This window comes from Macaca nemestrina, chromosome 4 (assembly GCF_043159975.1).
Source record: "Macaca nemestrina isolate mMacNem1 chromosome 4, mMacNem.hap1, whole genome shotgun sequence".
NCBI classification, from domain to species: domain Eukaryota; kingdom Metazoa; phylum Chordata; class Mammalia; order Primates; family Cercopithecidae; genus Macaca; species Macaca nemestrina.
In genome coordinates this window covers 171,468,509-171,481,983 of record NC_092128.1, presented here as the reverse complement: position 1 = coordinate 171,481,983, position 13,475 = coordinate 171,468,509, and the positions used below count along the sequence as shown (strand labels likewise).

Sequence of the window (13,475 nt, the reverse complement as noted above, 5' to 3'; positions counted from 1 at the left end):
ATTTGACTCTCATCTTTGACAGTATTGCTGTATAGAAATGGTACTGATTTTGTACATTGATTTTGTATCCTAAAACTTTGCTGAAGTTGCTTATCAAATGTTGGAGACTTTGGGTTTTCTGGGCATAGAATTATATCACCTATGAAGAGAGATAGTTTGAATTTATCTTCCTATTTTCATGCTTTTTATTTCTTTCTCTTGCCTCACTTTTCTGGCTAGAACTTCCAGTGTTATGTTGAATAGGAGCAGTGACAGCAGACATCCTTATCTTGTCCCAGTTCTCAAGGGGAACCTTTCCATCTTTTGCCTGTTCAATATGATGTTGGCTGTGAATTTGTCATAGATAGCTTTTATTATTTTGAGGTATGTACCTTCAATGCCTAGTTTGTTTAGAATTTTCAACATGAAGGGATGTTAAGTTTATTAAAAGTCTATTCTGTATCTATTTCAGATGATCATATGTTTTTTGTTTTCAGTTGTGTTTATGTAATGAATAACATGTATTGATTTGCACATGTTGAACCAACCTTGCACCCAGGAATAAGGCCTACTTAATGTTGGTGGATTAGCTTTTTGATGTGCAGTTGGATTTGGTTTGCTAGTATTTTGTTGAGGATTTGTGCATTTATGTTCATAAGGGATATTGGCCTGAATTTTTTGTGTGTGTGGTGTCTGCTAGGTTTTGGTATCAAAATGATTCTGGCCTCATAGAAGGAGTTAGAGAGGAGTCTCTCCCTTTCAATATTTTATAATTTCAATAGGACTGGTACCAGTTCTTCTGTATACATCTGGTAGAATTTGGCTGTGAATCGTTCTGGTCCGGGTTTTTTTTTTTTTTGGTTGTTGTTGTTGTTTTTGTGGTTGGTAGGCTGTTTATTACTGATTCAATTCCAGAATTTGTTATTGGTCTGTTCAGGTATTCAATTTCTTCCTGGTTTAATCTTAAGAGGTTGTATGTTTCCAGGAATTTATCTGTTTCTTCCAGGTTTTCTAGTTTGTATGCATAAAAGTGTTCCTAATGGTCTCTGAGGGTGTTTTTTTTTTTTATTTGTTGTTGTTTTTGGGGGGAGATCAATGGTAATGCCCCCTTTGTCATTTCTGATTATGTTTATTTGGATCTTCTCCCTTTTTTTTTCTTTATTACTCTAGTTATAAGTCTATAAATATTATTTATTCTTTAAAAATTAACTTTTGATCTCATTAACTTTATTCTTTAAAAATTAACTTTTGATCTCATTCTGATCTTTGAAATATCATGTTTTTTCTCATCTTCATTTGTCTGATTTTGATTATATCTTTTATTCTGCTAGCTTTGGAATTGGTTTGTTCTTTTTATTCTGTTTCCTCTAGGTGTCATGTTAGGTTGTTAATTTAAGATCTTTTCAACTTTTTGATGTAGGCATTTAGCACTCTAAACTGTCCTCTTATCATTACTTTAGCAGTGTCTCAGAGATTCTGGTATGTTGTATCTTGTTTTCATTAGTTTAATTAGTTCTTGATTTCTGTCATAATTTCACTATTTACCCAAAAGTCAGTCAGGAGTACATTGTTTAATTTCCATATAACTGCATGGTTCTGAGAGATCTTTTTGTTATTGGTTTCTATTTTTATTGTCCTGTGGTTCAAGAGTGTGGTTGGTATGATTTTGAAAGTGTTTTTACTTTTTTGAGAATTGCTTTATGGCCGAGCATATGGTCAATTTTAGAGTATGTGTCATTTGTGCATGAGAAGAATATATATTCTGTTTTTGTTGAGTGGAGTGTTTTGTAGATGTCTTTAGGTACATTTGGTCCAGTGTCAAGTTTAGGTCCTGAATATCTGTTAGTATTCTGTCTTGGTGATCTGTCTAAAATTGTAGTGGGGTGTTGAAATCTCCCAGTATTATTGTGTGGTTATTAGGGTCTTTTAATAAGTCTCTAAGAATTTGTTTTATGAATCTAGGTGCTCCAGTGTTGGGTGCATATATATTTAGGATAGCTTAGTCTTGTTGAATTCAACCCTTATCATTATGTAATGTCCTTCTTTGTTCTTTTTTACTGTTGTTAGTTTAAATTCTCCTTTATCCAATATAAAAATAACATCCCCTGCTCTTTTTTGTTTGCATGTAGATCTTTCTGCAACTCTTTACTTTGAGCCTATTATGTCATTACATGTGAAGTGGGTCTCTTGAAGACAGCAGATGAATGCCTTTTTTTTTTAATCCCACTGGCAACCTTTTTTTTTTTTTTTAAATAAGTATTTTATTTTTATTTTTTAAGTTCTAGGGTACATGTGCAGGATGTGCATGTTTGTTACGTAGAAAAACATGTGCCATGGTGGTTTGCTGCAACTATCAACCCATCACCTACCTATTAATCCCAGAATGCGTTAACTCTTTTCCCTAATGCTTTCCCCCCACCGCCCTCCTCTGACAGTCCCAGTAAGTGGTGTTCCCCTCCCTGTGTCCATGTGTTCTCATTGTTTAGCTTCCATTTATAAGTGAGAACATGTGGTGTTTGGTTTTTGGTTCCTGCATTAGTTTGCTGAGGATAATGACTTCCAGCTTCATCTAGGTCCCTGCAAATGACATCATCTTGTTCCTTTTTATGGCTGCATATTATTCCATGATGTATGTGAACCACATTTTCTTTATCCAGTCTATCATTGATGGGCATTTGAGTTGGATTCCATGTCTTTGCTATTGTGAATAGTGCTGCAATGAACATATACATGCATGTGTCTTTATAATAGAATTATTTATATTATTTTGGGTATATACCCAGTAATGGGATTGCTGAGTCAGATGGTCTTTCTGGTTCTAAATCTTTGAGGAATTACTACAGTTTCTTCCACAATGGTTGGACTAATTTTCAGTCCCACCAACAGTGTAAAGTGTTCCTATTTCTCTGAAAACTCGCCAGCATCTGTTGTTTCTTGACTTTCTAATAATTGCCATTCTGACTGGTGTGAGATGGTATCTCATTGTTGTTTTGATTTACATTTCCCTAACGATTGGTGACGTTGAGCTATTTTTCATATGTTTGTTGGCCACATGTGTGTCTTTTTTTGAAAAATGTCTGTTCATATTCTTTACCCACTTTTTGATGGGATTGTTTGTTTTCTTGTAAATTTGATTAAGTTCCTTGTAGATTCTGGATGTTAGACCTTTGTCAGATGAGTAGATTGCAAAAATTTTCTCCTATTCTGTAGGTTGTCTGTTCACTCTGATGCTAGTTTCTTTTACTCTGCAGAAACTCTTTAATTAGATCCCACTTGCTTTTGTTGCAATTGCTTTTGGCACTTCCATTATAAAACCTTTTCCTGTGTCTATGTCCTGCATGGTATTGCCTGGATTTTTTATATGGTTTTTATAGTTTTGGGTTTTACATTTAAGCCTTTAATCCATCTTGAGTTAATTTTTTACAAGGTGTAAGGAAGGGATCCAGTTTCAATTTTCTGCATATGGCTAGACAGTTCTCCCAACACAATTTATTAAATAGGGAATCCTTTCCCCATTGCTTGTTTTCACTGGGTTTGTTGAAGATCAGATGGTTGTAGATATGTGGTGTTATTTCTTAGGTCAATGTTCTGTTCCATTGGTCTATGTGCCTGTTTTTGTACCAGTACCATGCTGTTTTGGTTACTGTGATTTTGTAGTATAGTTTGAAGTTAGGTAGTGTGATGCCTCCAGCTTTTTTTTTTTTTTTTTCTTTGGATTGTCTTGGCTATGCAAGTTCTTTTTTGGTTCCATATAAATTTTAAATTTTTTTCTAATTCTATGAAAAATGTCAACGGTAGTTTAATGGAGATACCATTGAATCTATAAATTGCTTTGAGCAGCATGGCCATTTTCATGATATTGATTCTTCCTATCTAAGAGCATGGAATGTTTTTCCATCTGTTTGTGTCCGCTTTGATTTCCTTGAGCAGTGATTTGTAGTTCTCCTTGAAGTCCTTCACTTTCCATGTTAGTTGTATTCCTAAGTATTTTAATCTCTTTGTGGCAATTGTGAATGGAAGTTCGTTTATGATTTGGGTATCTGCTTGTCTGTTGTTGGTGTGTACGAATGCTTGTGATTTCTGCACATTGATTTAGTATCCTGGTACTTTGCTAAAGTTGCTTGTTAGCTTAAGAAGCTTTTGGGCTGAGATGATAGGGTTTTCTAGAGATAGAATTATGTCATCTGCAAACAAAGACAATTTGACTTCCTCTCTTCCTATTTGAATATCCTTTATTTCTTTCTCTTGCCTGATTGCCCTGGCCAGAACTTCCAACACTACATTGAATAAGAGTGATGAGAGAGGAAATCCTTGTCTTGTGCCAGTTTTCAAGGAAAATGCTTCCAGCTTTTGCCCATTTAGTATGATATTGGCTGTGGGCTTGTCATAAATGGCTCTTATTATTTTGAGGTATATTCCTTCGATACCTAGTTTGTTGAGAGTTTTTAACATGAAAGGATGTTGAATTTTATCAAAGGACTTTTCTGTGTCTATTGAGATAATCATGTGTTTTTTGTCTTCAGTTTTGTTATGTGATAAATTACATTGATTGATTTACATATGTTGAACCATCCTTGCATCCTAGGGATGAAGCCAACTTGATCGTGGTGGATAAACATTGTGATGTGCTGCTGGATTTGGTTTGCCAGTATTTTATTGAGGATTTTTGCACCAATGTCCATCAGGGATATTAGCCTGAAGTTTTCTATTTTTGTTGCATCTCTGCCAGGTTTTTGTATCAGGATGATGCTGGCCTCATAAAATGAGCTAAGGAGGAGTCCCTCCTTTTCAATTGTTTAGAATAGTTTCAGAAGAAATAGTACCAGCTCCTCTTTGTACCTCTGGTAGAATTCAGCTGTAAATCCATCTGGACCTGGGATTTTTTTTTGGTTGGTAGGCTATTTGTTACTACTTCTATTTCAGAACTTGTTATTGGCCTATTCAGGGATTCAACTTCTTCCTGGTACAGTCTTGGGAGGGTGTATGTGTCCAGGAATTTATCCATTTTTTTCTAGATTTTCCAGTTTATTTGCATAGAGGTGTTTATAGTGTCTTCTGATGGTTATTTGTATTTCTGTGGGGTCAGTGGTGATATCCCCCTTATTGTCTCTGATTGTGTTCATTTGAATCTTCTCTCTTTTCTTCTTTATTAGTTTTGCTAGCAGTCTCTTTTATTGATTTTTTTCAAAACACCAGTTCCTGGATTCATAGATTTTTTTGAAGGGTTTTCCTTGTATCTATCTCTGTCAGTTCCACTCTGATCTTGGTTATTGCTTGTATTCTGTTAACTCTGGAGTTTGTTTTCTCTTGGTTTTCTAGTTCTTTTAGTTGTGATGTTAGGGTGTTGATTTGAGATCTTTCTAGCTTTTTGAAGTGGGCATTTAGTGCTATAAATTTCCTGCTTAACACTGCTTTAGTTGCATCCCAGAGATTCTGACATGTTGTCTCTTTGTTCTCAAAGTTGATTTCAAATAACTTTTTGACTTCTGCCTTAATTTCATTATTTATCCAGCAGTCGTTCAGGAACAGGTTGTTCAATTTCCATGTAGTTGTGTGATTTTGAGTGGGCTTCTAAATCTTTAGTTCTAATTTAATTGCGCTGTGGCCTGAGAGACTGTTTGTTATGATTTCAGTTCTTTTGCATTTGCTGAGGAGTGTTTTACTTCTAATTATGTGATCAATTTTAAAGTATCATGTGGCACTGAAAAAAATGTATATTCTGTTGTTTTGGGGTGAAGAGTTTTGTAGATATCTATCAGGTCCACTTGATCCAGAACTGAGTTTGAGTCTTAAATATCTGTTAATTTTCTGTCTCTAATACTGACAATAGGGTATTAAATTCTCCCACTATTATTGTGTGGGGGTCCAAGTCTCTTTGTAGGTCTCTAAGAACTTGCTTTATGGATCTGTGTGCTCCTGATTTGGGTGCATATGTATTTAGGATAGTTAGCTCTTCTTGTTGAATTGAACCCTTTCACATTTTGTAATGCTCTTCTTTGTCTTTTTTGACCTTTGTTGGTCTATTTTGTCAGAAACTAGCATTGCAACCCCTGCTTTTTTTCTGCTTTCCATTTGCTTGGTAAATTTTCCTTAATCCCTTTATTTTCTTCCCTTTATTTTGAGTCTATGTGTGTCTTTGCACATGAGATGTGTCTCTTGAATACAGCACACTAATGGGTCTTGTCTTTGTATTCAACTTGCCATTCTGTGTCTTTTAATTGGGGCATTTAGCCCATTTACATTTAAGGTTAATATTGTTATGTGTGAATTTGATCCTGTTATCATGATGCTGGCTGGTTAAATTTGCAGACTTGTTAATGTAGTTGTTTCATAGTGTTATTGGTCTATACTTCAGTATGTTTTGTAGTGGCTAGTAATGTTTTTTTCTATCCATGTTTAGTGTTTACTTCAGGAGCTCTTGTAAGACAGGCCTGGTGCTGACAAAATCCCTCAGCATTTGCTTATCTGAAAAATACGTTACTTCTCTTTTGCTTATAAAATTTAGTTTAGTTGTATATGAAATTCTAGGTTTGAACTTCATTTTTTTTTTTTTTTTTTTTTTTTGAGACGGAGTCTCGCTCTGTCGCCAAGGCTGGAGTGCAGTGGCTGGATCTCAGCTCACTGCAAGCTCCGCCTCCTGGGTTCCCGCCATTCTCCTGCCTCAGCCTCCGGGGTAGCTGGGACTACAGGCGCCCGCCACCTCGCCTGGCTAGTTTTTTGTCTTTTTTGGTAGAGACGGGGTTTCACCATGTTAGCCAGGATGGTCTTGATCTCCTGACCTCGTGATCCGCCCGTCTCGGCCTCCCAAAGTGCTGGGATTTGAACTTCATTTTTTTAAGAATGTTGAATATTGGTCCCTAGTCTCTTCTGGCTTGTGGGGTTTCCACTGAGAGGTCTGCTGTGGTAGACCTTTTTGTGGAGTATCTTACTGGTGTTCTCTGGATTTCCTGAATTTGAATATTGACCTGTTTTGCTAGGTTGGAGAAGTTCTCCTGAATGATGTCCTGAAATGTGTTTTCCAACTTTTTTGCATTCTCCCCATCTCTTTCAGGTACTCCAGTTGGTCGTAGGTTCGGTCTTTTAGCATAGCCCCATAGTTCTTGGAGATTTTGTTCATAACTTTTCATTCTCTTTTCTCTAATCTTGTCTGCCTGCCTTATTTCAGCAAGATTGTCTTCAAGCTCTGATATTCTCTCTTCCACTTGGGTGATTCAGCTATTGATACTTGTGTTTGTATCACAAAGTTACCCTGCTGTGTTTTTCAGCTCCATTAAGTCATTTATGTTCCTCCTGAAAGTGGTTATTCTGGTTAATAGCTCCTGTAATCTTTTGTCATGGTTCTTAGCTTCTTTACATTGGATTAGAACATAATACTTTAGCTCAGTGAAATTTATTGTTACCTACTTTCTGAAGCCACTTCTGTCAGTTCATCCATTTCAGCTTCAGCCCTATTTAGCGCCCTTGCTGTAGAAGTGTTGTGATAATTTGGAGGAAAAGAGGCATTCTGGCTTTTGGGATTTTCAGCATTTTTGCACTGTTTCTTTCTTATCTTTGTCGATTCATCTACCTTTGATCTTTGAGGCTGGCTGTTGACCTTTGGATTTCTGTGAGGTCACAGAAATCCAAAGTGGGATTTTTATGGGGTCTTTTTTGTTAATGTGGTTGTCGTTGTTTCTTTCTGTTTGTTTTTCTTCTAACAGGCTCCTCTTCTGCAAGTCTGCTGCAGTTTGCCGGGGGTTCATTCCAGACCCTGTTCACCTGGGTATCACGAGTGGAAACTGCAGAACAGCAAACATTGCCATCTGCTTCTTCTGCAGAAGCTTGTCCCAGAAGGGCACAGACCTGATGCCAGCTGGAGCTCTCCTGTATGAGGTATCTGTCCACCCCTGTTGGGAGGTCTCACCCAGTCAGGAGGCATGGGATCAGGGACCCACTTGAGGAGGCAGTCTGTCCTTTAGCAGAGCTGGTGTACTATGCTGGGGGAATCTCCCTCATCAGAATCAGCAGGTCTCTTCAGAGCCAGCAGGCAGGAAAGATTAAGGCCTTTGAACCTGAGGCCACGACTGCACCTCCCCACAGGTGCTCTGTCTAAGGGAGATGAGAGTTCTGTCTGTAAGCCCCTGGAGCTGCTGGACTTCCTCCTTCCAGGTACGAAGGATCTAGAGAAGCAGTCTGGCCACAGCCATTTTGCTGTGCTGTGGGGAATTCCACCCAATCCAAACCTCCCAGTCTCCTTAGCACTGTCAGATGAAAAATGGTGACTCGAGCCACAGTAATGGTGGTCACCCCTCCTCCTGGGAACTTGGACATCCCAGGAAGACTCCAGATTGCTGTGTCCGCAGTGAGAATTTCAAGCCAGTGGTTCTTAGCTTGTTGGGCTCCGTGGGGGTGGGACCCACTTAGCGAGACTGCTTGGCTCCCTGGCTTCAGCCCCCTTTCCACGGGAGTGGATAGTTCTCTTGTCTCGCTGGAGTTTCAGGTGCCACTGCAGTATGTAAAAACTCCTGCAGCTCAGTGCCTGCCTGAATAGCCACCTGGTTTTGTGCTTGAGACCTAGGGCCCTGGTAGGGTAGGCTCATGAGGGAATCTCCTGATCATTGGATTGCAAAAATGTGTGGAAAAAGCATAGTAACCCTGGTGGGCATCACAGTCCTTCACTGCTTCCCTTGGTTTGAGGAGAGGTCCCCCCATCTATGCACTTTAGTTCTGTGTGCCTAGTTTAATGTTTTGTTTGATCTGCATGCTTGGGTTAATATGTTTGTGAATACTCTGATTTTGGTTTGGTTATGTGCATCTATAAATGGTTTGGCTCTTATTAATTGTTTCTGAAAATAGTCCAAGAGCAAAAATAAACATTCTAAATGTTAGGCACAATATGGCTAATTAAAAGCCACTAGGGCAGTTACCACCATCTAAAATAACCCAAACTTCTGATATTTTCTGGCAGGATTTATACGATTTTCTCTGTTCTTGAGTGGTTAATAAAAAATAAATGAGATTCTCAAACATTAACACCTGCCAAGTTTTCCAAAACTCCAGTTGGCTACATGTTATGGCCCATTCTCATAATCATTTTTTAACTGATGTGAAAATTACATCAAGGAAAAATCAGAGAGTTCAAATGTCATTATTCAAACTTGGTTAGCTTATTAGAAAACTGCAAACAAACCACAGAGTTTAAGAAGTAGAACCTTGTAAGTTATCTTTCTTAATTTTTTTAATAGGGACAGGGTATCAGGCTGTAGTGCGGTAGTGCGATTATAGCGTGAAGTAGAGAGGACCATATATTGTACCCTACCCAAGTCTTGTCACATCTCAGATTTAGTTTTTATTATCCCATCTGACTAGTAAATGGCCATGGGGACAATTGACTTACCTATGACAATAACAGCAGAGGCTGACCAGTAAGTTGTGGCTCATGGAAAATAGAACCATCATGCATACTGATTAATTGTGAATTTAATTGTAAAATGTAAATGTTTTCTAAGTCCCATATTAAGTCTTGGATTTCACAAGACTATAAACTCTTTGAGGTCAGGAACTAATTGTGATGGTAGGTATGCAACATAATACTCAACATATGTTTTATTCCCAAATTAATATTCTTCTTTTATTCATAGATACACATAATGGTCAAATATAATGTGTAATTTATTGATGAATATGGTAATTGGTAAAATGCATTGGAAATGAATGGATATTATTCTTGCTACTAGGCACATAATTAATTTGACATTAGAGATATACTGAATATCAATACTATTCATTAGGATTTTTTATGTATATAATCATATAGTCTCATAATACATTTGTGTTTCCTTCTTTTCAAACTTTATTACTTTGCTTCTTTTTAACAACCTTATTTCTTCAGCAGGACCTGCATATGATATTAATAGGTTTCTTTGCAGATGCCTGTTGTAAGATTGATTTAGTTACTATGTAGTTATAGTTTGCTAAGAGATTTTTTTAAAATCCTGAATTGATGTTAAATTTTGTTAACGTTTTCTGCATACACTGAGATGTTCATAAGATACCACTAATCAACACCACTAAATTTATTAACATAGTGTATCGGGGATACCTTATTTGCATGACTATAAAGGCTAGTTTTGGTAAGATAATAGAACCAACATAGACACTAATCATATCTACAAACAATATATTGTTGTTTTATAATTTGCATGCAAGCAATCTTATCAAGGGTGTGAGCAGAAAAATTCCTGGAGGAACTAATCAGAATACGGGAGTATAAGATTTCTTATCTTACACTCCATGACAATTGCTCCCACTGAAATATGCACAGTGTGCTCTCTCTTTTCTGTTCTCCTTCTGGAAGGTCTAGTTTTTGGAATTTGCTCTCATGAGGGATTTCTTATTGGATTCAATCTAGAGCAATGGCCTAGGAAGCTACCAGGGAGAAAGCATTTGATATATTTTAAAAAAGGCCCCGAGTCTTTATCCCCCCAAGACATTGCTATTTACTGTGGTCTGAATGTTCGTTCCCCCAAATTTATATGTTGAAATCCTAATCCCCAAGGTGATGATATTAGGACGGGGGGGAGGGGTGTGCTGTGGGAGGTGATTAGGTCATGGGTACATAGCTTTTATGAATGGGATCAATGCCCTTATAAGAGAGGTCTGAGAGAGACCTCTCACCCTTTTAACCAGGTGAAGACACAGTAAGAAGATGCTGTGTGTGTTAGTCTATTTTCACATTGCTATAAAGAACTACCTGAGACTGGGTAATTTATAAACAGAAGAGGTTTGACTCACATTTCTGCATGGCTGGGGAAGCCTCAGGAAACTTACAATCATGGCAGAAGGCGAAGGGGAAGCAGGCACCTTCTTCACAAGGCAGCAGGAGAGAGAGTGAGTGATTGGGGAGCTGCTAAACACTTTTAAACAATCAGATCGTGTGAGAACTCACAATCACGAGAACAGCGTGGGAAACTGCCCCCATGATCCGGTCACCTCCCACCAGGTCCCTCTCTTGACGCAGGATTACAATTTGAAATGAGATTTTGGGGGGACAGAGAGCCAAACCATATCACTGTGTATGAGCCACAAATTCAGCCTTCACCAAACACTGAATCTGCTGGCAACAGAAGGCTTTATGCTTCATAGCCTCCAGAACTTTGAGAAATAAATTTGTGTTATTTATAAGCCACTTAGTTTATGGTACTTTGTTATAGCAGCCCAAATGGCCTAAGGCATTAATGGACCATCATAGGCACTCACCTGAGGGCTTTTACCTCTACCCTAAAGGAATATGCGTGTCAAGGAGAATGAATGTGTATAAATAACAACATTTGGTCCACAAAAATCAAATTATTCTATTTTGGAGATTTGTTTGTTATGGTAGGATAATCTTGTAATAAATGTAACTAATTTGAGAAGGCTACCTTTGATCAGTTTTCTGTTTATTACAAGGAAATCAGTAGAGTAAATGCAAAAATCAGTAGCTCACTGTAGATCTTAGACACCTACTACTTTGGTAAAAGTAAATAAATGTTGCTATTAGGATAGCTTCTGTTTCTTTTTGATTATTTCAACTGCTCAGGAAGTTGTATGTTCTTGTGTAACCCTTTGCCACAGTTCCTCCCCTTCAGTGCCTGTAGTAAGAATCATCCATCCTGAACTTTTTGACTTTTTCTTTGTCTGTTTCCTATTTTTAATAAAATGTATTTACTTGGTTTCCTATTTATATGCATTCCTGTAAAGTGGCAGAAGACAATCAGATAACCAAAGCTGCTTTATTTATAGCTAGAAAAATCTTAACATAGGCTCTTTATGTACCTAAATGTTACAAAAGAAAATAATGAAAATATCATAAACCCTAGGAGGTAGCTAATTCTGTTAATATAATAATTCATGTATAAATAGTGCATAATGTGCGAACCAGGCTTTTAAAATTAGAATTAGTCTAATGATGGTTCAACTTCCTCATCTGTGAAACCAGCATAATGATAATATCTCTCCTGTAAGTTTGCCATAGCAATATAATGAGACGACACATAAAACGCTTTTCTAGTGTTGTGCCATGGTAAATACTGAGTAAACATTAGTTGGATTATAATTATTTCTAGACATTTAGCAGTTTAAGAATATGTAGATTGAAGTAAAGGGATCAGAGTGTAAACCTTTTTTGAGGTTAAAACATAAGGAGAAAAATACTAATTCCTAAAAGTAAACTTTTACAGTAGTGGTTTTTTCATCCTTTGTAGTTAGTACTACCCCTTTGGGCAGTATATAATGTGTTGTATTACATGTTTCAAGAGTGCTTTATAGCATCCATTGGTCATATTTCATTAACAAAGGTATAGTTTTACAAAAAGAAACTCAACTTGAGAGAACATGAGAGGCAAGGTCATAAAGAAGAGCAGGGCCCCCCATAAATCAATTAAGGGTGATAGCTGGGCAAACGGGAACCGGAGGGGAGAGAGAGTGATGGTCTCTGCAATGCAGGCTAAAACACTTCCAAGAACTGAGTAATCCACATTTCAACATTCTCAAATAGTACATACTAATTTTTATAAATGTCATCTTGATGAATGCCTTTGTTACAAAACAAAAATCCCTAGACTGTCATGATGAAGGTACGAAACACAAGGAATTGATAAAGTGCAAATCCACATGGGGTAGATAGACACGTAATCATACTAAGACCATACAATATGACTAAGATGCTTTGACAGCTTGGAGAAAGATACCAAGTTTTGCTTGGGGGCTTTGGCAAGGACTGCATGGAGGAGGTGACACTGCATCAGATTGTAAAGCCTAAGTAGAAGTCATGGAGTAGTAAATTGGGGGCTCTGGGAAAATTAATGTTTACTAAACTTGGCCTACATGTTGTTTTGCAGTATTGTGGTCAGTGTTTCATGAATATTGTCTTACTTGAACCCTGTGATCATCATATGGCTGGATATCTTATCCCGATTTTACTGGTTTTGAAATTAATGGTCATAAATAACAAAGGCTCAAGTTTACACAGTTTGATAGAGGCAGATGTGACCTCTGAATCAATGGTTGCATGACTGCATGTTTCTTCTACTTCAAAACACTGCTCTGAGAACATTCTAGGAAAAGAGCCTAGAGTAGTAAAGTTATGTCATTTTGGAAAAAATGGCAAACTGAAGAATGAGTAAGTAGGTCAGTGTCACTAAAGCATGTAGTTTTAGGAAAGGAAGAAGGTGCTGCAAAGAAATGAAGTTGAAGGATTTTCTCATATTCCATTCTCTGAAAGCTTGTTCTTTAATTTCAGGATTTATATTCACTTGCACCTACTCACTTATTCAACCAACGCCTTCTTTTTTCATACGCACCATCCACACATCATATCATCAAGCTACAATCCCGTGTTTATAGGTTTATTCTCTTTTTTCTCTTTTATTCTTACTATCATCTTTGTCTTTATGAAAGAATTATCCTAGTCATAGAGGTTTTTATCCCAATATTTAGAATAAAAAGTATAGGCATTCTGTTTCCCAGACTCCATC

At 37.2% G+C, this 13,475-nt stretch overlaps 1 protein-coding gene across 3 annotated transcripts in view; it reads left to right on the top strand.

Annotated features, from left to right (window-relative positions):
• The window catches only part of LOC105472784 (N-6 adenine-specific DNA methyltransferase 1), a 545,294-nt gene that overhangs the window by 323,643 nt on the left and 208,176 nt on the right, over positions 1–13,475 (top strand). For all 3 annotated transcript variants that reach the window (XM_071095535.1, XM_071095537.1, XM_071095536.1), the window contains one exon: positions 7,680–7,851. The gene's annotated coding sequence lies outside the window, so the exon portion shown is untranslated. The remainder of the gene's footprint in view (positions 1–7,679; positions 7,852–13,475) is intronic.